The following is a 23848-nucleotide window of genomic DNA, read 5'->3' on the forward strand; positions in this document are numbered from 1 at the left end:
GAGAGAGAGGGAGAGAGAGCGAGAGAGAGGGAGAGAGAGAGGGAGAGAGAAGGAGAGAGAGGGAGAGAGAGGGAGAGAGAGAGAGAGAGAGTATTTGCGTGTCTTATTATATATGTCCTCCGGGGCGAAGCCCGGGTAACCAGCTAGTTATATATATATACCATCAAATATTTTACGAAATGCTGGAGATTCTACAGTATTGAAAGGTGCTAATGTTTGTAAAATATAATTAACTACATTATCTTTAAACAGTGGCTGAGAAAAAGTACAATAACTTTTGATTGAGTCTTTTTCATTATTTGTTTTTTTTTGTCCGACATACTCTTCATATTCTTTTCTTTTATTTGAATGAACCGCCTACAAAATAAATAAAATTAATCTTTAGGATGAAATCTTATAATCAAAAATTTTTTTGGATTTATAAAATTATTAAATATTTATTTTATGAATAAAAATTGATTTGATTTGAGCATTTGAATAGAATAAAAATAATATAAGAGAACCTTATAGATTGTGAAAAATAATTTTAGAAAATAATTGTAGTATATGCATTCAACGTAATATTAAATTAAAACCAAAATTGCTGGGAATTATAATTAAGATTTACTTAAAATTAATCAAAAAATTTTATTTTTAATTAGATTTTAAACCATCTTCTAATTGAAGTTTTTCAATTAGAAATTTGAATTTGAATGGACAATTGATATTATTGTAATCAGCAATTTAATTTTTTAAGATAAACTAATAATATTTTAATTGATGAATTGTAATATTTGAATGATTAATTTTATTAAAGGAATAAACTTGAAAACTTTAGAATAATTTCATGTTAAAAAATTAATTTAATTAATGTGATGATAAAAATAAATTATCAAAAGTAGTATTTTAAATATGTTAGTCAATATAGCTTGATTTTTCTTCTAATCAAATTTATTTTTAACAAATTGATCGAAATAATAGTCATCAAATAATTAATACAAAGTACATTTTACAAAAAACGAAATAAATACGCTCGATGAAGCAAACATCTAAACAAATAACAATGGCCAAATTTCGAGCAAAAATAGGTGTTAACATTTATATATTCAAAATACAATAGTACAATCGAATTAGTTTACGTTTCGACCATACTTGGTCTTCTTCAGAACCGCATATACATAATTAAAGTCGAATTTACAAATAAAGGAATCGGGTACGATCCGGCGCTACGAATTTACAATCAAATCTACCCATGTCAGCAGAGAAATAGATCATATTGAATATATATTATCGGATGTTAGTCAAATTTAAAGCTGAGTCGATCGTTTGTTTGTTACGTTGCAATACTTATGTGTGTCCAAGTTGATGGTACAAGCGAGGCCATTGTCTCCAAACCCTCTTAGTGGCAACTGAATCAAATTTTGAAATTCAGTAGGAGCACGTGAATTTAATAATTAAGTTTGACTCGTAAAAATGGACTCACATAAGGGGTCAGTGCAACCAAACGCGAGAGTAATCTTTCCATCGTCAGATAGGAGCGTGTGTTCGTAACTAAAGATTGCGAACGACTGAGAAAATATCCGCGTCGCAAGGGCAGAGCAACCAAATCATTGTTATTAAAACACTTATGACAACAGCCTCAACACATCAAAATAAGCCTCGTTTAATAATTCTGTGTCCTTGTTTGAATTTATGCCGTTAGGTTGCTCCTTGATGTGTATCATTTCTGCAGTCAGTCTCTTTTTATAGTTATGCTTCACTTCTAAGATACGAACATTGTCCCAGTCGAAAGAATGATCAGATCCGATAATATGCTCAGAGACTACCGAATGCTTGGACGCATCTAATTTGATATTAGCTTTATGTTCTTTTATTCTAGTGCGTAGTTGCCTCTTAGTCTGACCGACGTAAGAGGCATCACAATCCTTGCAACAGATTTTATAAATTACATTATTCTTATTGAAATGAGCGTTCTTATCTTTCTGGACCTTTATAATGTTATTAAGTTTGTTGAGAATACGGTATCCCACGGAATTTTCTGATTTGATAACCGTTGAGGTGATAATTTCAGAAGTAGATTTTAAATATGGCAAAACGATAAAACTTTTAATTTGTTGTGAACGTTCAGAGTCATTCTTCTTTATAGACTGAAGTTTCCTCAGTCTCCTATTGATATGCGAGAATAAAAAATCGATGGGATACCCATTTCCAAGTAATACATTTACAACAAATATTAAGTTTTTGTTATAAAAACTAGGATGAGACAATATCATCGCTCTGTCAACCAAACTAAAAATAGTTCCTATTTTGTGTTGAATAGGATGATTCGAATGGAAGGACAATAGCCTCCCAGAAAAAGTTTCTTTATGAAACCAATCTGTTATAATTGTGTCATTTTTAACAATTAACATCAAGTCCAGAAAGCTAAGTTGGCCGTTAACTTCATACTCAATTGTGAATTTAAGTCTGTCATGATAATTATTAAAGTGATCTAAAACCTCCTGAATGCAATGCCGAGGAATCATCATAACAATATCATCCACATAGCGCCTATAAAACGACGGCCGGATACTCAATGCGCCCAGAACCCTTTCCTCCAAATCCTCCATGACAATGTCAGCCACTGTAGGAGACAAAGGGGAGCCCATTGGGGAACCAAACGTCTGCTTGTAAATGACATTGTTAAATGTGAAAAAGGTAGAAGACAAAACAAATTTTACAGCAGCGATAAACTCAGCACGAGTTAAGCTCGTTTTGGTTTTTATATACTTCCACCTCTTCTTTATACCCTCCACGACCAACTCCGAAGGAACGTTAGTAAATAATGAAACAACGTCTAATGAGACGAGAATCTCAGACCCTCGTAATCTCATCATCGACAGATCGGTGCACAGATCAAAACTATTGTTTACGTGGCTCTTTGGTTTCGGTATACTGTCAGCTAGAATTTCCTGTAAATACGATGCAAGATTATATAAGGCCGTGTTAACGGATGAAACTATTATTCTGAAAGGAACATTCTTTTTGTGTATTTTTGGAAGACCATAAGCTTTGGGAAGTATGGAATCGCTGGAGTGTAGGAAAAGATATTGTTGCTTGGAGATATATTTTTTCTGCAACCAAACTTTAATCAAAGCATTTAATTCTCTTTCGACTCTGATTGATGGATTTCTTTTAATCACTTCATAGGTATCTTTGTCGCCAAGCATCGCCTCCATCTTTTGAATGTACTCCTTCTGGTCTAATGCTACGGTGACATTACCTTTATCAGCCCTTGTAAAGATAACATCCGGATTGTTTTTTTGGAATTGAATCGTGGAATTATACTTCGCAATGAGACTACGTTCGATCGGTGTAGTGTGTGGTCTTTTTTGTAAGAGTATATAGAACTGAGGAATCGCCACATTACGAATTCTAATTTGGTTGTCAATCGTATGTTTACTTCCATTACTTTCCAAATCCTTAATAACCTCATGTATGGCTTTCTTTTTATTAATAGAAAACGGTAAATTAAACTTGTCACTAAGCTATCTGACGATGGAAAGATTACTCTCGCGTTTGGTTGCACTGACCCCTTATGTGAGTCCATTTTTACGAGTCAAACTTAATTATTAAATTCACGTGCTCCTACTGAATTTCAAAATTTGATTCAGTTGCCACTAAGAGGGTTTGGAGACAATGGCCTCGCTTGTACCATCAACTTGGACACACATAAGTATTGCAACGTAACAAACAAACGATCGACTCAGCTTTAAATTTGACTAACATCCGATAATATATATTCAATATGATCTATTTCTCTGCTGACATGGGTAGATTTGATTGTAAATTCGTAGCGCCGGATCGTACCCGATTCCTTTATTTGTAAATTCGACTTTAATTATGTATATGCGGTTCTGAAGAAGACCAAGTATGGTCGAAACGTAAACTAATTCGATTGTACTATTGTATTTTGAATATATAAATGTTAACACCTATTTTTGCTCGAAATTTGGCCATTGTTATTTGTTTAAAGTACATTTTAATTTTTATTGAATGAAAAAATGAAAATAATTTTAAAAATGCGGAACTTTATAAGTTACTTTACTATTTACAAATTTACTTTTAATTTTAACTTAATAATAATAATAAATTTGCAAGCAAATTTACTTTTATTAATAATTAAATTGATTAAAATTTATTAATTGTTTTTTTAATTGATAAATGAAATCAATTTAACTGACCAATTTTTTAAAATCGATAAATAAAATCAATTAAACTAAAAATTTGTTAACAATTGATAATTTAAATTTACATCACATTTATTGTTTATTAAAAATTGAAGGTGATTTATTAATTAATTTTTTTCAATCGAAAAATTAACATTATAAACATTGATAGTTAAAAATATTACTAAAGAAACAACGAATTAAGTAAAAAAAAAATTTTTTTGGCAACCCTGGTTTTTTAAAATATTTACCTTTATATGAGTAAAATAATTTGACGGAGCTTTTAATGAACCTTTGATGGTATGCATTTTATTATGCTCGTTTTTGCATATTTGGCAAATACCAATTATTGTACCATTTATTGAAGAATTGTCTAAATCAGGCTTAAAATATGTACCATCAAGGTAAGCTCGAGTGTTACATTCAGCCAACAATGCCTTTTTTATTTCGTCTACATCTTGAACCACACCCAAAGTAATTGCTTCAGACATGTCATCATCATCGTCTTCACTACGACCTTGACTTGAAGAAACTGCATTCTCGCTTGACATTTTATCTTTGAATTAAAAAAGATTTAGAAAATGAGAGTTCATATATATAAAAATAAATTTTCAATTGTATCTGAGTACCATGAATAGCGAAATAATTCGACGTGAATTCGCGTAAAAGAAACGAAAGGCTACGCGAACAAGCGCGGCTTTTCACGCTCGCGAAACGTTTCGCACTCCGAAATGTCCCGTCCCGAAACGCACCTTGATCCTCGACGCCAGTCGCTCGATCGTTCTTGTTATCACGTCCTGTCCGTCACCGAACGATGATGCGGCGATGCGGCTCGCCCGCTCGCCGGAGCAATGGACGGGCGTCCTTCTTCCGCGTCGACGGCGTCGAGCGCACAGTTCACTGCAACTTCACGCGTGTCGCGTATTGGCCGTATCGTATTCAAGCGAAGCGAATCACGCGACACTTTGAATGGTCAAACTTCTCGACTCAATATAGGAGGGACGTTCAAATTCGTGCACTCGTGATTTGAAAAACGGATGTCGATGTCGCCGCCCGCGCTGTGAAGCGACCGCGAGACTCGAACTCATAAACAACTGTTAATAACTGAATTATGAATTTATTAACATCAATAATTAATCTGGAAAAGATCCTTTTGGTTGTTATGTTTGTTTGATATTACTTCATCAACTTTTTTTATTACTTTAAAAAACAATTATAGTATTAAAATTTTAAAATATTTGTAAGCTTAAAAAACTTTTATGGCTTACAATTAGCTTTTTGTGAATAACAATATAATAGTGATACAAAAGTTAATTAGCATGCTTCAATTAATAGTCAATATACCCTAGAAGTTTAATGATCATAATATTATGATCGATAGTTTTCTAGGTTATAAAGAATATATATAACTGATAAGATAGATTTGCGTACATGACAATTATAAATTAGTTAATTATCAATTTATCATCATGAAAAAAGTTTGATTAAGTATTGGAAAAGGTTGCTTTTTTAAATCAAATCTACATAATAATTTAAAAAATATTGTTTATGTTGATTGCTTAACCTACCTTGTATTCTTAAAAACGATTTTAATTTTGTTTATCAATGTAATACTTTATTTGATATTACACACTTTTATTTTATTTTAATATAATTGCAAGTAACACTTTAAAAAATACAATAAACCACGCTTTTACAATAATTGAAATTAAAGCTGGTAACACAATTGAAATAGTAATAGCGTTTTTTCTTGGCTGCACTATCGCCCACTAGTGTTGCACTAGTGGGCAGTAGTGCAGCCAAAAAAAAACGCTATAAACTTATGAAATATACAGAGTATTTTAGAATGTCACTAGAAATGAACATAGCGCCACCTGTATGTCTCGCGCGAAGTATACACGTTTAAACACATATATATGTGTTAGTACGTATAGCGCGGGCCGACTGTGTATCTATTCTCCAGCCAAACCCGCATTCGACATACGTCAAATTGAATTTCACGAAAAAAAAATTATTTCCTTTATTTTATACCATTTAAAGTAACTTTTTATGCTTATTATAAATATTTGCCCTAAAATTGATTATTTTTTTTAACAGTTAATGATGAATATATAAAAATATAAGCGTATAAAATATACTCGCTCACGTTTTGCGATTCTATAAAAAATTTTACAGAAAAAGTCTAAATTTAATATTTGTTATGATGGTAGCATTGTTTACAAAATGATATAAGCAAAAACATAACACAAAATATATCATCTAAGGTAAATACTCAGATCTTGTATATTTTAATGTAAAAAATAAGTAGGTAGTTTTAATAGTAAATAATAATTATAATATGAATTATGGATGATTTACGGAATTACGGACCGTCGATAAAAAAATTTAATTTTTTTCATTTTTGCTTATAGTAATGCTTGAAAAATCACTATCAAAGTAGATTATTGTTTAGATTTATGTATTTTCAATATATACCTAGAGACATATGTTTAGATATGTATCGAAAAAATTAATGTATTTTTAGACATCCCAGTGAACACAGTAATATAGCAGTAATGTAACGACAATGTAACCGAATATAACAGGTTATATAAACCAGAATGTTACATGTAACTTACGTGTAAGTTACAATTTCCGACTCAGCAATATAACATGTTACATAACGTGTTATTTAACTATTACGTAACAGTTATAATAAGGTAATGACCGTAAAAAAATTATTTTTTTCGAAATTTTATTACCATTTTATAACTAAATTTGTTTCTTAAGATGCAGTCTATGATTATAAATATTTTCTCGTATTTGAAAAACACACTTACCATGGTGGGATTCGAACTCGGAACCTCTGGATCGTGAGCCAACTGCCTTACGTGGTAGACTACTTCTTAATTTGATGTAAGTGTTATTATATAGTCTACATATGTCACAACCAGCGCAAATATATAATTTGTCAAAAATCATCTTAAGAAACAAATTCAGTTTAAAAAGAGTATATAGCTGCACAAATTTTTAATATTGACATTATATCTATTTAATATGCATAATGATGATTACGTTATTTACCGATACGGATGGATACCCGGATTATATAAATTGATCATATAAATTATAAATATCTTGTAAATTATTAATAATTATTAATTATAAATTATATATTTTCTAAATTATAATTTTTGCCTTAAGGCGAACTAAAAGACCTCTGCACACACGGAGAGAACTGTTCAAGTTTCACACTGTAGGTTACTTATTTACAATCATACCAACCGCTTTCGCTCGCTAGTATACTGTTGTTGACTGGTTTCCGAATTCAGGATAGGAAATACCCTAGTGTAGTTTTTGCGTAAGGATAGGAATTAGCAGAGTATGATTTAATACCGCCACTCAGTAGGTGTGATACTTACCAAATATCATTGCAAAAGTGTGATCGGAGCCATACTTCCATCCTAACGCATTCACAGTCTGAGACTGTGAAACGCGTGGATTGACCATTCGTGTCCATGTCCGTCCGTAGACACCGTGCAGGTGTGGCAATGCGAATACGAGTATTGGTTTTTTCGGTTACTTTCTTTAAATAGCGTTAATAGTTTTAATTATTTAATATAATTCGTGAAATTGGAGTGAATGATTATGAAAATAATATTAAATAACATAACCTCTAAACAGAGTGACATGGGTACTTACCGATTAGTAGTGCGAGTTTGATACTTAAAGATTTATGAGAATTACCGACTTCATTAAAAAACATCTTTGTTTGCCACAGGAATGAAATAAACGACAATAACTTCTCATAAAAATATGTTTTACTCAATCGTAAATACATGTAAAAGTATAATATTTACAGGTCATATCTGCATGCTACAAATTCATCCTGATAAATTGTTATGTACAAACAAGGTGGCTTTTCCGGTACTAAGTTCGCATTTACGAATAGCGGTTTCGAGACCTTAGAATGTACTTGATATGCATGGTAATACTCGTTGAAGCAAATAGTGTCGAATTCTTGCACGTGGAAATAAACTTGTTGTAAAAAATAAAAAATTGTTATTAATTTTCCAAATTGAGGATCTTCTGCAAAACGCGTCACCAATATTGTTCCTGGTGAATATTTTATGCCATTTACTGTCACATATTTCAACGTTGTGACTGGTATCTTTTCCTTTAAATCGATCATTTTTGTCAAAAGATTCCAGCCATCAACATTGTTTGTTGGTCCATTTACGATCTTCCCGTGGATTTCTTTATTGAATTCATGTATATAGCATAATTCTAAATTATGTCGGATAGCTAAGGTCAGTGGCAAGTTAACATCAGACGTGGTTCCCATTGTAAATTCTTTCAGTTGTTTATTTTTTCTCTCAAACTTCATGGCTGAAAAATGAATTACGGGACCATTTAAAAGCATTATTCTTGAATAATGGGTTAATAAGTGCATTTTAGGCTTAATGGTCCGAAGCATTCCAAATATAAAGCGTGGTGTTTTTTAACAAACTCTTTGAAAAGCATTATCTGACCCCTGTCAAGTGAATGACATGTTACTATGCCAACTATATTCCGGAGTTCTTTATATAATTCCCAATATCTGTTGTTCGAAGGAATCAAATCTCCTATCATTAATCCAAGATATCGCGTTAAACATAGCAATTCGGCGGCTGACTGCTTAATTTTTATCCGTTGCCCTCCCTTTTGACTTGAAGTAAAATATAATTTTCTTGGCTTATTACCTTTTTCGATTTCGTTATAAGGAAATGTATCGATTCTGAAATTAATAGTTTGCAATGTTAGCACTTTATCCTTAATTAATGCAGTCAAAATGTTCCCCAGGTCATAAGCGGCTACGCCTTCAAACACATCATGCATTACGTCAACCGTAATGTTTTCCGCAACGTGAAAATTCGGTATTTTGTGAAAAATGCATTCTTCTCTAATACCGGTATGCTGGAAGTCTTGCTTTGCAACATCAACATTGTACGACTGGACCGTTCTCAAAACTGCATCATTTTCTTCCAGTAGATCACTACATTCAGATTTGGAAGCCTTACATATTCTGCAATAATAATTTGCACTGAAGCTTTCCGAAAATCCAAGTATTGAGTTCAGTCCTAAATTATCCCCCAACGTTAAAACGCATTCAAAGAATACTACGATATTCTGTCCACTGATGTTGAGGTTTATTCCTTCTTTGGATAAACTCTTAATATCATCGATTGTTTTCGTGAATACTTTTTCGTTGCCAAATTCCTTTAGGTGCTTCGCATAAAACACCGAAGAAATAAAAATGTTCTTCAATTTAGCAGAGACATAAGGTGGCAATGTGGCGAACGTAACGTATGCTGCCCCTAATTTTCCTTCTCCCGCATGGCTTCCTAACGGATTCCCGGTTTCAAATTCATCATAATAACAATACAACGGAAGAACTACTTTATCTGTATTGTTATATTTTTTATTCCATAAATCACCTTGAATGAAATTCGAAAGTCGTATTTTTTCATTCGATACTTCATCCATGTAAGTTTGAATTTGCTCGAACGTACCAGGAATGGCAAATATTGTTTGCAACGTTTTTCTTAGAGGGATGTGAACACCGAATACTGGTTTCATTACGGTGTGTTCATTTTGTTCATTGTCATTTTCAACGACAGGCTGTTTTCCGATTTCAAATGTCTCTGGAGAGATGTACAGACTTTCCTGTTTATATGTTTGGAACCGAAAATGTTCACTTGAAAACTTTCCAAACATATTCTTTCAGGTCTTCTAATATGTACTGTATTTTTGCGTACGACGAATCATTTATTTCATTTTTACACATTTTCACTCTGTTTTGAATGAATGTAAGGAACGATTGCGAAACAAATTTATCAAACATATCGATGACATCGTTAACCGCTTTACGAGATAGAAGAGGATGATTGTAAAGGGATAATGTCAACTTTAACATCTCTTTATCAAGCATGTCTCTACCGATTTCGGATATGTTTGAAACGTTTCCTGAATCCATTATCAGGTTAAATAAATAAACCTTTATACTATGTAATCAATTTTTACATTCACGAAAAAACTTTCTTTGTTTTTAATAAATTTACATTCTATTAACTTGTTCGATAACTGCAGTTACACATGAATGCAAATTAATGTTGGTGAATTCGTACACCGTTCTCTCTAAAAATTGCCACACGTGGCCTGACACGTGTGAAAACTTTTTTTTGCAAACTTTCACAGCCTGGAAACATATGTCCACCGCACGTAATGGGGAAGTTTGGTAAATCTGATCGCCAATGACGACAACCGCCGAAATTATTTTGTAGATGCTTGGTCCGTTTATAACCACGTACGGTTCGACGATTAGATGTTGTTCCGTGTGTAGTTTTTCCAAATCATCTTTCACAAATTTCAGAGATTCTGAGAAGTTTTCAGTTTCCTATAAAATAAATGAAATAATGGTACAATAACTAGAAGAATATATGCAGTACAATAGTTATATAGAAAAATAATATTATATACCTTCACGTGATAAATAAAAGTTTTCAAAACTTCAGACTTGTTCGGATTCCAGCATTTTCCAACCTTTGATCGACTCGTTAATTTCGTGATTTTTCGAAAAATGTACGGCAGTACGATTAAGGCAAATAAATTTTTATCCTCTGAAGAAGATAAATTTCCATTAAAAAATTTTACATAAATTAATAACCCATTAAACGAGATCGCATACAAAAATTTTGAATGCGATTTGATACTATTCCATGCAATTTCTATCCCTGCATGATATCTCACATGTAAATGTGATGCACGCTTTTATACGAGCACTAAACGTACATATATAACCTAACAAAAATGATCAAAGTGAATTTTTGAACGATTTAGAGACAACGTAATTTACCGTCTTTCACGAGGTTTTCTGTTTTGTTTAACAGTTCTTTCAACTCTTTGTCGGCTTTTGTTCTCGCAAGACGTAAGATTTTTTGGGCGATTGGTGGCCAATTTTGAGAAAATAAATTTTCTGGTTTGTTGAAAATAGAGCAAAAATCAGCTTCTAGCTACAAATAAAATATAATAATTTCATACATATACAAATAATAATATAACAAAAATAAAAAATTGACCTACTAATATGTATCCAAGTTGATTCCTTAAATTGATGAAGGTAATAAAAATTGTTTTGAAGTCATTTTTTTCGTAATATGCAATCCTTTCATTTTGGGACGTACTTATCCATTTTTTTATATACTCTTCATCTATTACTTGAACTGGATTTTGAAGCTCTTGTGAGCCAATAGATAAATTTTCCTCTAAAATAAAACATTAATGTTCTTTTGTTCGGTACATAAATCATAGTATAGGCAATGGGAGATGAAGAAGAGATTTATATTATGAGTGCAATATTCCTTAACACGAGCCGAACACGAGTGTTGAAAACATTGTACGAGTGTTTTGAGTATCCTCCTTCACGGGGCATATGATATTTTATGAAACAAACCGGAAAATAGAGTTCATTGTCCTTGGGAGGGATGACAAGTTCTATTATATTGTATAATGCATGTCCCAACAAACGGAAACGAATACAAAATTTCAATTCTTCCAATTGAGTTATTTGACCGAAAGTATTGAAATTCGTGTCTTTTTTTTTTGTGGGTCATTTATGATGTCACACACGTGCGCTGACCGCGGCAAAAACATATTTTACGGTCTAAAAATGTTGCTTTAAATTGAATTTTACACTTACTACATCACACAAAAGTACTATTAATATATTCTACATGTCATCTTCAAATATATGAAAATTTAAAAATTTGAAAAATATATGAACAGTTTTAACCTGATTCTGAGTAGTTTCGTTTTCTTATGTTTACTTTGCCGATCGCTATGGACTTTTCACGGAATCTGTTATAATACATTTGCAATGCACCGTGGGCATTACTGTCACTGCTTCCAGGACTATAAAAGGTTTCTTTTAGGTAACCTTTGAATAGGTCTGCTGCACTTGCCGCCAGTAATTCCAATCTTGAGGGTGGTATGCTGCACAAAAATGTCAAAATATTGGAGAACAATCGTCATATTTGTAATGTAGTGGAACATGGGGAACAGTGAGACACGTTTTTTTGTTGGTCCAATCTAGCTTAAAAATGGACAATTGTCCAAATTTCGAAGATGGATTTCGTTGTACATGCATTAATCCAGTTTGTTTTTCGTTACATGTCTTTGACATTCTCAAAAATGATTGGGAATAGTGGGACACTGCAAAATTTTTTGCAGCATTGATTGACACTTCTATTAATTACCAATATTTTTTAACGAAATTGCCCTTTCTCCGCTCGTCTGATTCAACTTAAACAACTCGAAATTAATAAATGTTATTGTATTTTTCAAGGATGTTAAATATAATAAAATAATTGCCATTTACAATGTTACAATAAAAAAAAATAGATATTTACTTTAAAAAAAAGAGTGCTTACTAATATGATTTGGTACGTTTATATTCGTGAAAAATTAGCAATCTTGCTACAGCGTGAACGTCAAAATATGTACATTTCTTTCTTTTCAATAATGCAGCACGCTTCTCTGGGTCTTTTTCATAATTAAACAGTTCTAATAGGAACATTCCTTCTCCAGATTCACTTAAAACTTGATAGACATAATTGTCTTTGGGTGAACAATCTAAAACAATGAAGAATTTTGGGTATCTAAGAAAATGAATAAAAAAAAATTAAAATTCATAATAATTCACAAAGTGTTATTGCAAACATATATTAAAAAAACCTTCAACATTTATGAACTCATCCGGTGAAGAAATTTCTGTTGAAGACAATAATTTCTGCAAATTTTCGTCTACGATTTTGAGCACATGTACGGAAGGCTTTTCTGCATTCGGAGCACTTTCTGGTATAACAATATTGCCTGTTAATTAATAACAAAAAGTTCTCATTAATTGCAATAAACAAAAAACATATATGCCCAAAAATGTTCATTGTTTGTATTCATTATATATTATATTAAAAATGTTCACACTGAGAAATATGTTCTATTAGATACATTAAATAATTTTGCATGCGGAGCAAATTTCCTCAAGAGCAAATTTCCAAACAAAAAATACGATGATTGAATGCAGTTGAATGTAGGCAAACTTAAGGTGATTGGGCCATCAGAGCATGTCAAAGAAAAAAATCTGAATTAAAAATATGTTATAAAGAAAACCTAAATACGCTTAAATTTGCAATTTTTAGAAGATCTGACGTCTAGTTTTTGAGATATTAAATCTCAAAGTTGGCATTTTTAACATAGGTTTTATGGGAAATTGTACCGGAAACATACATTTTTCGAGAATTTCACTCACTGTCTGTAAAGAAACAAGTTCAAAAAACTGAAAATAACATTATTTGATTCTTCTAGCACTTGTTAAGTATAAGACAAAACGACGTTGACGTGTAATAAGGCCAAAAATTCAATCAAAAGTTGATGAATTGTCGCGTTTCTTGTCGGCCTTTCGATGAGCTGTACGCGACGTGAACATGTGGCAACGCCGCGCCGTGTAGTGTTTTCTTTCCACAGCACTATTCTTTTGCAAGCAAATCTCCCGTTATCGAAATTGTTTGTTACCTTCCATTATTTTTCAACATAAACACAATACATAACCTCACTCAAACACATGGCACTGGCATGATAGCTGCCTACAGCGAAGAGATGCAATGTCGCGACATTGCCGACATTTCTCTTGTACGAATGTCAACTGAAGTCAAATCTTGAACTGTTTACATTTATCAGTAGATGAATTGATACATGATCGAATGAAAAGTTACATTATAAAACTAGTAATTATACAAGTGTTTATGCAATATATATGCATAAAAAAGGTGTATTCTTAAAAATATATTAACTTATATCAACTCCATACGGTATACTTATTCGGCCCAATACACTTAATAACTAATTTAATTACCGCCGGATATTATATACCTCGATAGCATGCGCCATAGCGGCGCACGCAAGTTCGCGGTCTCTCCGCTTCTGCTAGTGCCATCGTGCCACGATCGTGACGATACATTTAGAAGACCGCGCCCGTCCGTGGGAAATCGTGAACCGCGTTCGCGGGTGTCTCGTGTGCGCGACGGCCCGTCGCTCGTGAAAGGATGCGACGCCAGCGAGAGACGGTCGAGGACGTGCCTTTGATTCGCCCTCGTACGAGAGATAACTTGATCGAGCTATTATAGGTTAGAACACGTTGTGCACATTAGGAGATACTTTCCGTTTCACGCACGATCCGCATAATGCATTATTTATCCTTGTTATTCATCGAGTGTTAATATAAACAAGAATAAATAATGCATTATACGCATCATGCGTGAAACGGAAAATACCCTAAGGGTCGGTCTACAATCAGTCGTACAGTCGTATGTTGGAGGGTATTTTCCGTTTTACGCACGATGCGCATAATGCATCATTTATCCTTGTTTATTAACACTCGATGAATAACAAGGATAAATTATGCATTATGCGCATCGTGCGTGAAACGGAAAATATCCTCCGACATACGACTGATTGTAAACCGGCCCTAAGTCTCTTTCCGCTTCCGCAGCTTCCGCTAGTGCCATCGTGCCTCGTGTCACGATTGCGACGATCACGGTCTTACATACAGGTCTCTCAACTCGATAGAATTTCAGTGGTGGGGGTGACTCCAATATCGAAGTCATTTTGTGTGGTGTCGCTGCTATCGAGGGATGTCGATTTGAAAGTGCCTACGTAACCTGTGTTGTCATTGCGTTAGATAGTTCGTCACCGTGCACGCGTTCTATAATTTGACGCGATGACAAAACCGTACATTGTACCGAAATGCAAAACAGGCTTTAAAAGCTTGAAAATAAAACGGTCGGTTTTTAAAGTGCCAACGCATAGTGAACGGCTCAAAAAATGGCAAGCCGCGATTCCTAGCAAGAAACTGACGTCTTCGCATTATGTTTGTGAGAAACATTTTGAAGAGAAATATATTCTCAGAAAGTACGTCAAGCATGATGCGAACGGGAAAGTTATTGCAGAGGTAAGTTCCAGTTTCCTTAATTTATTCGGCAGTTTGGATATATTGTCGTAGCTGACATTATCATACGTACTTATCTGTTCGGTATCGAACGCATTAAATCTATAAAATCCGTAAAATTAATCCTAAATTATTCCGGGAAACGATTTTAATTTGAAAGCTAAATTTATAATAGCTTATATATAAATTCTAAACTTATTCCAGAAATTAAAGACTAATAAATTAATTAATTATAGACTTTTTATTTACAAAATTCTGTACAGACATTGAATATCCTTCGAACTCTAATTCCTTCGTGTTATATCTGACATTATCACATATACTTATAAATAAAATTAAAAAAACATTGTTACATTTTTTTGCAATTTATTGCTCACAAAACTGAATGCTGTACATAAGAAACAAGGGCCAACAATCGAGCAAAAACAAAGATGTCAATATAAAGTTAATTTAATAAACATACCTATATACAACGGAACGTTTCAACCGCACAGGGTCTTCTTCAGCCGTTATAAATTACAAAAATACATAGAGTCGCGCAAAGTGAAAAAATGTATATATACAGAAGATGGAAAACGCGTTGCAAGATCTTAGTACGTACTCTGTTGTAAAAAAAGACCCTTCTAAAATTATTGAAAACAAGTTAAATAACCTATTAAAAACATGGGTAAGGAGAGGATACATTTCCCAAAAGGAAGTTTATTCTCTCCGCTCGAGCGATTCAATCCTTCCTAAATTCTATGGTCTTCCGAAAATCCATAAAGAAAACTATCCTTTCAGAATTATTGTCTCTTCCGTTAATACTGCACTATATAGCTTTGCTAACTATTTACACCAAATTATCTCTGAAAGCATACCTAAGACTGACAGTCACGTTAACAACAGTTTTGACTTGTATAGCGAACTCTCCGGCAAAAAGATTTTAAGCAACGAAGTGTTGGTGTCGTTGGACGTAGTTTCGCTTTTCACGAATGTCCCCATAAGTTTGGCACTTGAGGGCATCAGCAATAGATGGGATCACATAAAAAAAAGAACGAAGGTATCAAAAAAAGAATTTATGATGGCGATAGAATTTGTTCTTTCGTCAACTTTCTTCACATTCAATATAACGTTATATACAAGCAAACCCATGGATCACCAATGGGATCACCCCTTTCCCCAATAATTGCTGATGTGGTCATGCAAGACTTGGAACAAAAAACGTTAAATTCTTTAAATGTACGTTTGTCTATTTATCGCAGATATGTTGATGACATATTTATGTCCGCGCCGTTGAACATGATTGATCGTATCCTGGATACTTTTAACAGCTATCATGAGCGCCTAAAATTCACTATAGAATATGAGAATAATCGTTGTCTTAGTTTCTTAGATTTGTCGCTGAAGGTAGTAGATAATGCCATACAAATCGATTGGTTTCACAAGAAAACGTTCTCGGGTAGATACTTGTCATATTTTTCAAATCATCCGATTTGCCATAAAATAGGCTCTATCTACAGTTTAGTGGACAGAGCAATTTTGTTATCTCACCCTATATATCATAAGAATAATCTAGAAATGATTATCGAAATATTACTGGACAACGGTTATCCCCTCAAATTAATCTTTAAAAAAATTAACACCAGGCTCGACAATCTGATTAATGGTAAACTTAGAAATAATGTAAATAACTCGATAGATTCGAGCGATGTTAATAGGAAATTTATAGTGATCCCATTTGTCAACAACATATCTGAAAAAGCAACATTATTATTCAATAAAAAGGAACACATAACTGGCTATAGATGCCTTAACAAATTAAGTAGCATAATCAAAGCACAAAAAGACAAGAACTCAATAGCCACTAATAGTAATGTTGTATATAAGGTTGCATGTAAAGATTGCGAGGCTTCATATGTGGGACAAACAAAGCGGCAATTAAAAACTAGAATTAACAAACATAAAAATAATATAAAAATGGACCCATCCAGACACTCGGTCATTTCCGAACATACTAAAGAATTGAATCATTCCTTTGATTGGGACAACGTCAAAATAATGGATACGGAACCTAACTATTATAAAAGACTCGTCTCGGAAATGCTACATATTAAAGAACAAAAAAGTGGCATTAATTTGAACAAGGACACAGAGTATCTGGATGAGTCATATAACGGTATTCTTAGCGAACTCACCGACATCTAACTATTTCTTATTATTGCGAAGACTAACCTTCGCGGTTAACCTAATGTGAATGCGCGTCATTATTATTTGAGACGTATAGGAGTGAACATCGATCACGAGAGCACTTAGTTTCGGACCACGATTCAATTCTGTAATATGTAAGTCCATACGGAGATTATTTTTAACAACCACATAGACGTCCTCCCACTATCGTGATATCGAATTTCAGAACGTTTTTTATACGTGACTACAACGTTGATGGACATAAGATTCTCTGCCTTTTTAACTGCTGACTTGGTTCGTTTTCGCCAACCAACGAATAATAGATCATGGACTCATCACTGACTGCATACTTGCGAATTGACTCTAGACATTCTCATATTTATAATTTTACAATTTACAATAGATTCACAGATATTTATTTATATACAATTTTATTACTTATATACAATTTTACTTTTAATATTTAATGCTCTCATGTTAGATGTGACTCCAGATGGCTTTGTCATTTGCTTTCGAGAAACGGCTACTTTTATTTATTTTTTACCGTATTACTTTTTAACATGTTAATTTTTCACTTTGCGCGACTCTATGTATTTTTGTAATTTATAACGGCTGAAGAAGACCCTGTGCGGTTGAAACGTTCCGTTGTATATAGGTATGTTTATTAAATTAACTTTATATTGACATCTTTGTTTTTGCTCGATTGTTGGCCCTTGTTTCTTATTTATTTGACATACGAGTGTTACTTTATTTATCTATTGAATGCTGTACGTTTTATTTTTGTTTTGCTGTTAAAGATTGCATATAAACATCCTCGTCTACACGAATCAGCCGTTCCAACCATATTCGAGAACAATGAGCAAACTGTCGAATCAATACAAGAGTCTGACATCGTCAATGCTTTAGGGAATCAAGTTGCAGTGTCTCCAATACATAATTCGTCTGATGTTACTGTTGCGATCAATGAATCATCGATCTTGGAAGTCGAGGCAGTAACTGGATTTATTAATCTGCCAATTGATGTTGCCGCTGAAGGTGTATATTGCATAGTACTTTATTTCAAATAAATCAACATTTATATATTGGAATTTTATTACAGAAGTAGCAACCGATCTTGCTACAAATATCGTAAATGGGCCAATTGCTGCAGAAACTCCAGTTCTGGCGACTCATGGCATAACTTTTAACATTTCATCAGTCACTGTCACCGAAAGTAAGTTTTATGAATAAAAAAAAGAACTATATATACCTTAAAACATTTATTTAGTCAATACATAGCACATTTAGCACTATGTGAATTTTCCATAGCTACTGCTATTAAAAGCTACGCATCTTGACATGTACTAGAATACTTAAAAACTATAGAAGAAACTTATCTTATAGTTCCTTATGCCATCCTCGTCTTTATCGTCGCATTGTCCTTACCAAAAATGTGTGATGTGATCGATTGTTTGTATTTTTGCAGATGAATCAAGTGCACATCCCGACAACAGCGGAGGCTCTTCTACAACGCTACCTACGCCGTGGATTGTTGGTCAGTTAACCACACAACCAGATCAGGGACTGGTATTTTGGTATTCAATAACGATGAAAAAACAAAATATCAACACTCCGGTAATCCAAAAATGTGTAACTCTCGACGAGCAAAAAAACCTACGTTATTACGTATATGGAAACCAGTAGGTAAGGTATGGGCGTTCTGACCCAAGTGGAAGTGCTCGAGGGGTGGTGAGGGGCGGGGGGTATACCGCGGGGGGGGGGGTATACCGAGGGGGAGGGGTCGGGGGGGTATACCGCGGGGTGGGGGGTTACCGCGTTTTCGGGCGCCGCGAGGAGGGGGAGGGGGGGGAACCGCATTGTTTGCCGCGCCGCGGGCGGGGGAAGGGGGAACCGCGTTTCCGGCGCCGCGGGGGAGGGGTCCGCGGGGTGAGGGGACCCGCGTTTGCGTTTTCGGGCGCCGCGGGAGAGGGGTCCGCGGGGTGAGGAGACCCGCGTTCGCGTTTTCGCCGCGCCGCGGGGAGGGGTGACCGCGTTTTCGCCGCGCCGCGGAGTCCGCGTGCAACGGCCGCGTCGGTCCGCGTGACGTCACACGGCACGCTCCCGCTCGCGTTATCTCCCCCTCGTAGATGTTCTCTCGCGCCCCCGTCCCCCGTTCGCGCGCGTCTTTACGGTCGCGCGCATCTCTCTCCCCCTCGCGCACGGTTTTCTCGCTCCCGTCACCCATTATAGTTAGATCATTTTTTAAGTTAGGTGATTTATTTATTGGAAATAAGAGGAAAAATATTTAATAATTTATACGAGACAGATGAGAAAACGTTTAATGATCGCGCGACGAATGCGGCACGCGCATTCTTATCGAGAGTTACCGCTCTGTAATTCTAAACCGCTGACGGTGGACAAGGGAACGGTAGACAGAAGGAAAGATAATTTTAGATACAGTAATATGCATTTTTATATACATTTATTTCTCATGTAATGCATCGTGTATAATATTATCTGAAGCATACGCCAACAGTTCGCAATCAATAATCGAATTTTTATCATAAAATTCACGCAAGATTCTAACTGCATTACATTTATCGGCGATACAATTTTGGCGTAAAATGGCTACAAATTGTTTAAATTTTTCACTTACGCCATGAACATTTTGGCATAGTTGAAAATACACATTCTCGACGCAATGTTCTAGTTCGAACAGGAAGAGTACGGTTGATGGTTTCATGTACAAGCTGGTGGCGCACGATGTCAATTTTACAATATCTGCGTCACGTATTTTAACGAGTTCCAGATCTCAAAACGCTAGCGATGATGGCGCTGGTGACTGCACGAGTCGCTGAATATCTGCACGTTTTTCGATGAATGTCACTCACGTTGCATGAGGCAGAATTATCCGATTGCCTCGGTTATCACCAATAAGTATATCCACAGAGGACATAGGTCCCACGTTGATTCCAACATCCAAAAATTTATACGCTGTCGATGTCAAGGCAAATCTTCTTCCCAAAATACGAGGCGTGTAGCGGGGTTTATCAAAACTGAAAAAATACAATTATGTTTATAAAAGATTTTTTTTGCACAAGTATCGAAAATTAGCGGTACTTACTCATTGTGCTGCTTCTCGCACGTTTCATCCTGAATCGGAACATAGTAGTTCATTATACCCTCATACATATCGAAGTGGTATCTGTAGAATCCTCGGAGCGAATGGGGATACAAATATTAGCGGACCCCATTTTATTTTGCACTCCCCACCACACTGTAAACAGAGCGCGTTTCCAATAGGCAGATGTGACAAGTTTGATCTCCAGATAATCCCATGCGTTGATCCTTCATTATAAACATCACGAACACTACCTTGAATCGTACAGCAACATGTTTTAAGGTAGCTTTGTGCAAACACACAATTGTTTGCAGTTTTACTGATATGCAATACAGAATGTTTAGGACACCGCTTGTTAGTGCAAGTGAGCACGTTTCGAAATCCAACTTCTTTGCCACGCAGCAAACGCACTATCGACGAGCAATAACGTCCGTCCGTTCCCATACTCTCTTTTTACAGATATATCAATCAACTCTCAACTGCACGTGTAAATCTTGACTGCGCGCTAGAATCCTCGCAGACCATTTATACGTACAAAAATGCGAATCTTGCAAATAGCGCCAATGTATGGCTGCTGCATGGTGACCACCACCACATATATGTTAAATGTGATATCTTTGTCAAGAACATTCGTGATGAGATTACCTCATCGGGCATCAAATATGATTTTTTTCAAGAGCATACGTGTCTCGCGATGATTTCATCGAACACGTGCAAAACTGCAAATTTTGCAATTTCGCATAAGTCAATGGAGCGTTATTGTTTTCAAGAACATGTCGCGACGTGTCTCGCTATGATTTTATCGAACACGTGCAAAACTGCAAATTTTGCAATTTCGCATAAGTCAATGGAGCGATACCGTTTTCAAGAACATACATGTCTCGCGATGATTTCATCGAACACGTGCAAAACTGCAAATTTTGCAAATAGCGCCGATGTACGGCTGCTGCATTGATACAGATCAAATCACCGAAAGTCAATGGCGCGATATTGTTTTCAAGAACATACGTGTCTCGCAATGATTTCATCGCACACGTGTAAAACTGCAAATCGTAGATTTTTCGGAAGGCGCAAATGTACGGATGCTGAGATGAAATTAGATATGATAAAAAAGCAAACGATGCATCATTAGTAGAATATAGAAGGACGAATCTGGGTGATACGCTCAGTAGTCGAGGACTGGAAGTCGCGAGTGCAACAAATTGTGTCAGAAAGAGGAACATGGAGCAAGAGTTGTTGGACCAATCCACCCTTTTAAATTCGAGGGAAGACTTTGCCGCGTGGGAGCAACGATGCGACGAGTTTATCGAATCGTTGGAAGAACAAAGCCGAATTAAACGGCCGCGATTATCGATCGATCCTAAACAGTCATCGATCGGTCTCAAACAGTCGTTGGTCGCCTGTATCGCGCGACTCGAAGGTCTGAAAGACTCGGTACGTCAACGTTTTGTGCATGTGGGTGCAGGATACAGTGCGAGTGAGACAGGACTCAGATGGCGCAAGATAGATACGGCTTTTGAAAGTCGTATACTGACCGGTGTGGTAATAAATTCCAAACACATCGACCGTTATCAATTTCTCAAAGATGCGAGAGACATTGTACTCGATCGTGTGCGGAACGTCATGCAACGACATGACAATGTAAAAATAAACACAATGTTTAATGATGAATTTGTTACGGGTGACAAACGCGCGAATAAAAGTATCGCAACGAGAAACTATGAACTCTTTCGTGAGTCCGATCTGTGTGAGTGGTACAAGCGACACGTCATCGAGCCTACCCTAACATCGCTGGAGGAATTCCAGGAACGTGATAGCGGATGGGCGTTGTCGCGTATACTTAATTTGACTGTTAACGTAAACAAATACAATCCATTGCACGCGGGGTGTTTTGTGGAAATACCGCGAGAAATTAAATTGAAGAAGGCGGTGATAAACGTGCGATCAATGGACAATGCATATTTCGCATGGTCAGTGACGGCTACTCTGCATCCAGCCCAAAGACATGCAGAACGGAAATCGTCGTATCCTCATTACACGTCGGTGCTAAATCTTACAAACATTAAATTTCCAATGACGTTGGATCAAATTAAACGGTTTGAAGATCACAACGACATCTCCATCAACGTGTACAGCATCGAGAAAAAAAACAAGGAACTTGCTATCTTGCCAATACGGGTTACTGGTCGAAAGATGGGTAGGCATGTAAATCTGCTGTACGTGCAGGACGACAACGTGGGACATTTTGCATGGATCAAGAACCTGTCCCGCCCAGTGATGTGATACCGGCCCGGTTTTTGGCGCATGCGCCCCCCTCCACTACGCACACAGAGTGACGCTCGGTCTATCGGTGTGTCGGCAGCGCTCGGCAGTGCCGAGCGAGAGGGAGAATATTACTCCCTCCTTGTCGCTCTCACTTAGCTCGCGCGATCGACGATGTTTTTACGCTGGAAATGCTTCCTCGGTATCTCGGCGTGAATCTGAGTTGCCGTTGCACGATAATCAAAGAACGATCTTTGGAATAATGTAAAAATGTAAAAATAATTAATTAATAAACAAAATAATTAATAAACAAAAAAAAATTGTAGTAAAAAATTATGTTGATCCCTCTTGCAGAAATTTTCATGCTTTGACCTATACGATCCTATTATTTTGACAATTCCTTTCCGAAAAAAATTCCGTAAAAGAGAAGACACGTATTTTTTTGTTTGGCCTACAATTAATATTTCCGAGTGTAATATTTGTAAGAAATTGCATTAGTCGGTAACTGTTACTTTTAAGTTAATTAATATCTTGCAAATATTTAATTTTATATATACGTATGGAGTATTTTCGTTAACAAATATATTTATATAAAAACTATATTTTATATATTTATTTATGTCGAATAACCTGATATATATGTATATATAAAATTAAATATTTGCAAGATATTAATTAACTTAAAAGTAACAGTTACCGACAAATGCAATTACTAGACTCTAGTAAGTACCCACATATAAAAATAAGTGAATGTGTTAACAAATAACGATCATTATAAATTCAAATCAAAACTTAAGCAACGATTTTTTCTGCAAGCACCTTACATTGTAAACTAAACAGTCTTGGTAACTCTTAACACACAGTTATCGTTATACCTATTGTCTATGAATTACAAAAACAACTTTAAAATTTTATCAGTCTCCAAAATTCAATCAGTTTCAAAATTTCAACTTTGGGCGCGAAATTATCAAACTCAATCATTTCACTTTACAACCTTAAAATATATAGAAAAGAAACGTGTGTTTCTAAAATCATTTTGCAATCTAATTTTATAGTGTTTTAGCCTATCAAATGCGTCAAATTTAATTATGTAATGTAAATATTATATTACTC

At 35.1% G+C, this 23848-nt stretch overlaps 5 long non-coding RNA genes across 5 annotated transcripts; 2 read left to right on the top strand and 3 right to left on the bottom strand.

The window, feature by feature from the left end:
* Positions 1 to 1064: 1064 nt before the first annotated feature.
* Positions 1065 to 2166, bottom strand: LOC139781192 (uncharacterized). Its single transcript, XR_011720456.1, has 2 exons — positions 1463 to 2166; positions 1065 to 1388 (listed from the first exon to the last, which is right to left on the bottom strand). It is a non-coding gene; the product is annotated as an uncharacterized lncRNA (long non-coding RNA).
* A 1345-nt stretch (positions 2167 to 3511) lies between these two features.
* Positions 3512 to 3956, top strand: LOC139781199 (uncharacterized). The gene is made up of 2 exons (XR_011720464.1): positions 3512 to 3558; positions 3633 to 3956. It is a non-coding gene; the product is annotated as an uncharacterized lncRNA (long non-coding RNA).
* Positions 3957 to 7969: 4013 nt separating this feature from the next.
* LOC139781196 (uncharacterized) lies at positions 7970 to 9382 on the bottom strand. The gene is made up of 2 exons (XR_011720460.1): positions 8909 to 9382; positions 7970 to 8555 (listed from the first exon to the last, which is right to left on the bottom strand). It is a non-coding gene; the product is annotated as an uncharacterized lncRNA (long non-coding RNA).
* Positions 9383 to 10026: 644 nt separating this feature from the next.
* LOC139781188 (uncharacterized) lies at positions 10027 to 11580 on the bottom strand. Its single transcript, XR_011720454.1, has 4 exons — positions 11289 to 11580; positions 11062 to 11218; positions 10686 to 10825; positions 10027 to 10602 (listed from the first exon to the last, which is right to left on the bottom strand). It is a non-coding gene; the product is annotated as an uncharacterized lncRNA (long non-coding RNA).
* Positions 11581 to 14713: 3133 nt separating this feature from the next.
* LOC139781187 (uncharacterized) lies at positions 14714 to 19082 on the top strand. Its single transcript, XR_011720453.1, has 3 exons — positions 14714 to 18408; positions 18473 to 18586; positions 18839 to 19082. It is a non-coding gene; the product is annotated as an uncharacterized lncRNA (long non-coding RNA).
* Positions 19083 to 23848: the final 4766 nt, after the last annotated feature.

The sequence above is a fragment of the Temnothorax nylanderi genome, unplaced genomic scaffold (genome assembly GCF_030848795.1).
Source record: "Temnothorax nylanderi isolate EJ_2023f unplaced genomic scaffold, tnyl_v1.0 TNYL_tig0321_pilon, whole genome shotgun sequence".
Lineage (NCBI taxonomy): Eukaryota > Metazoa > Arthropoda > Insecta > Hymenoptera > Formicidae > Temnothorax > Temnothorax nylanderi.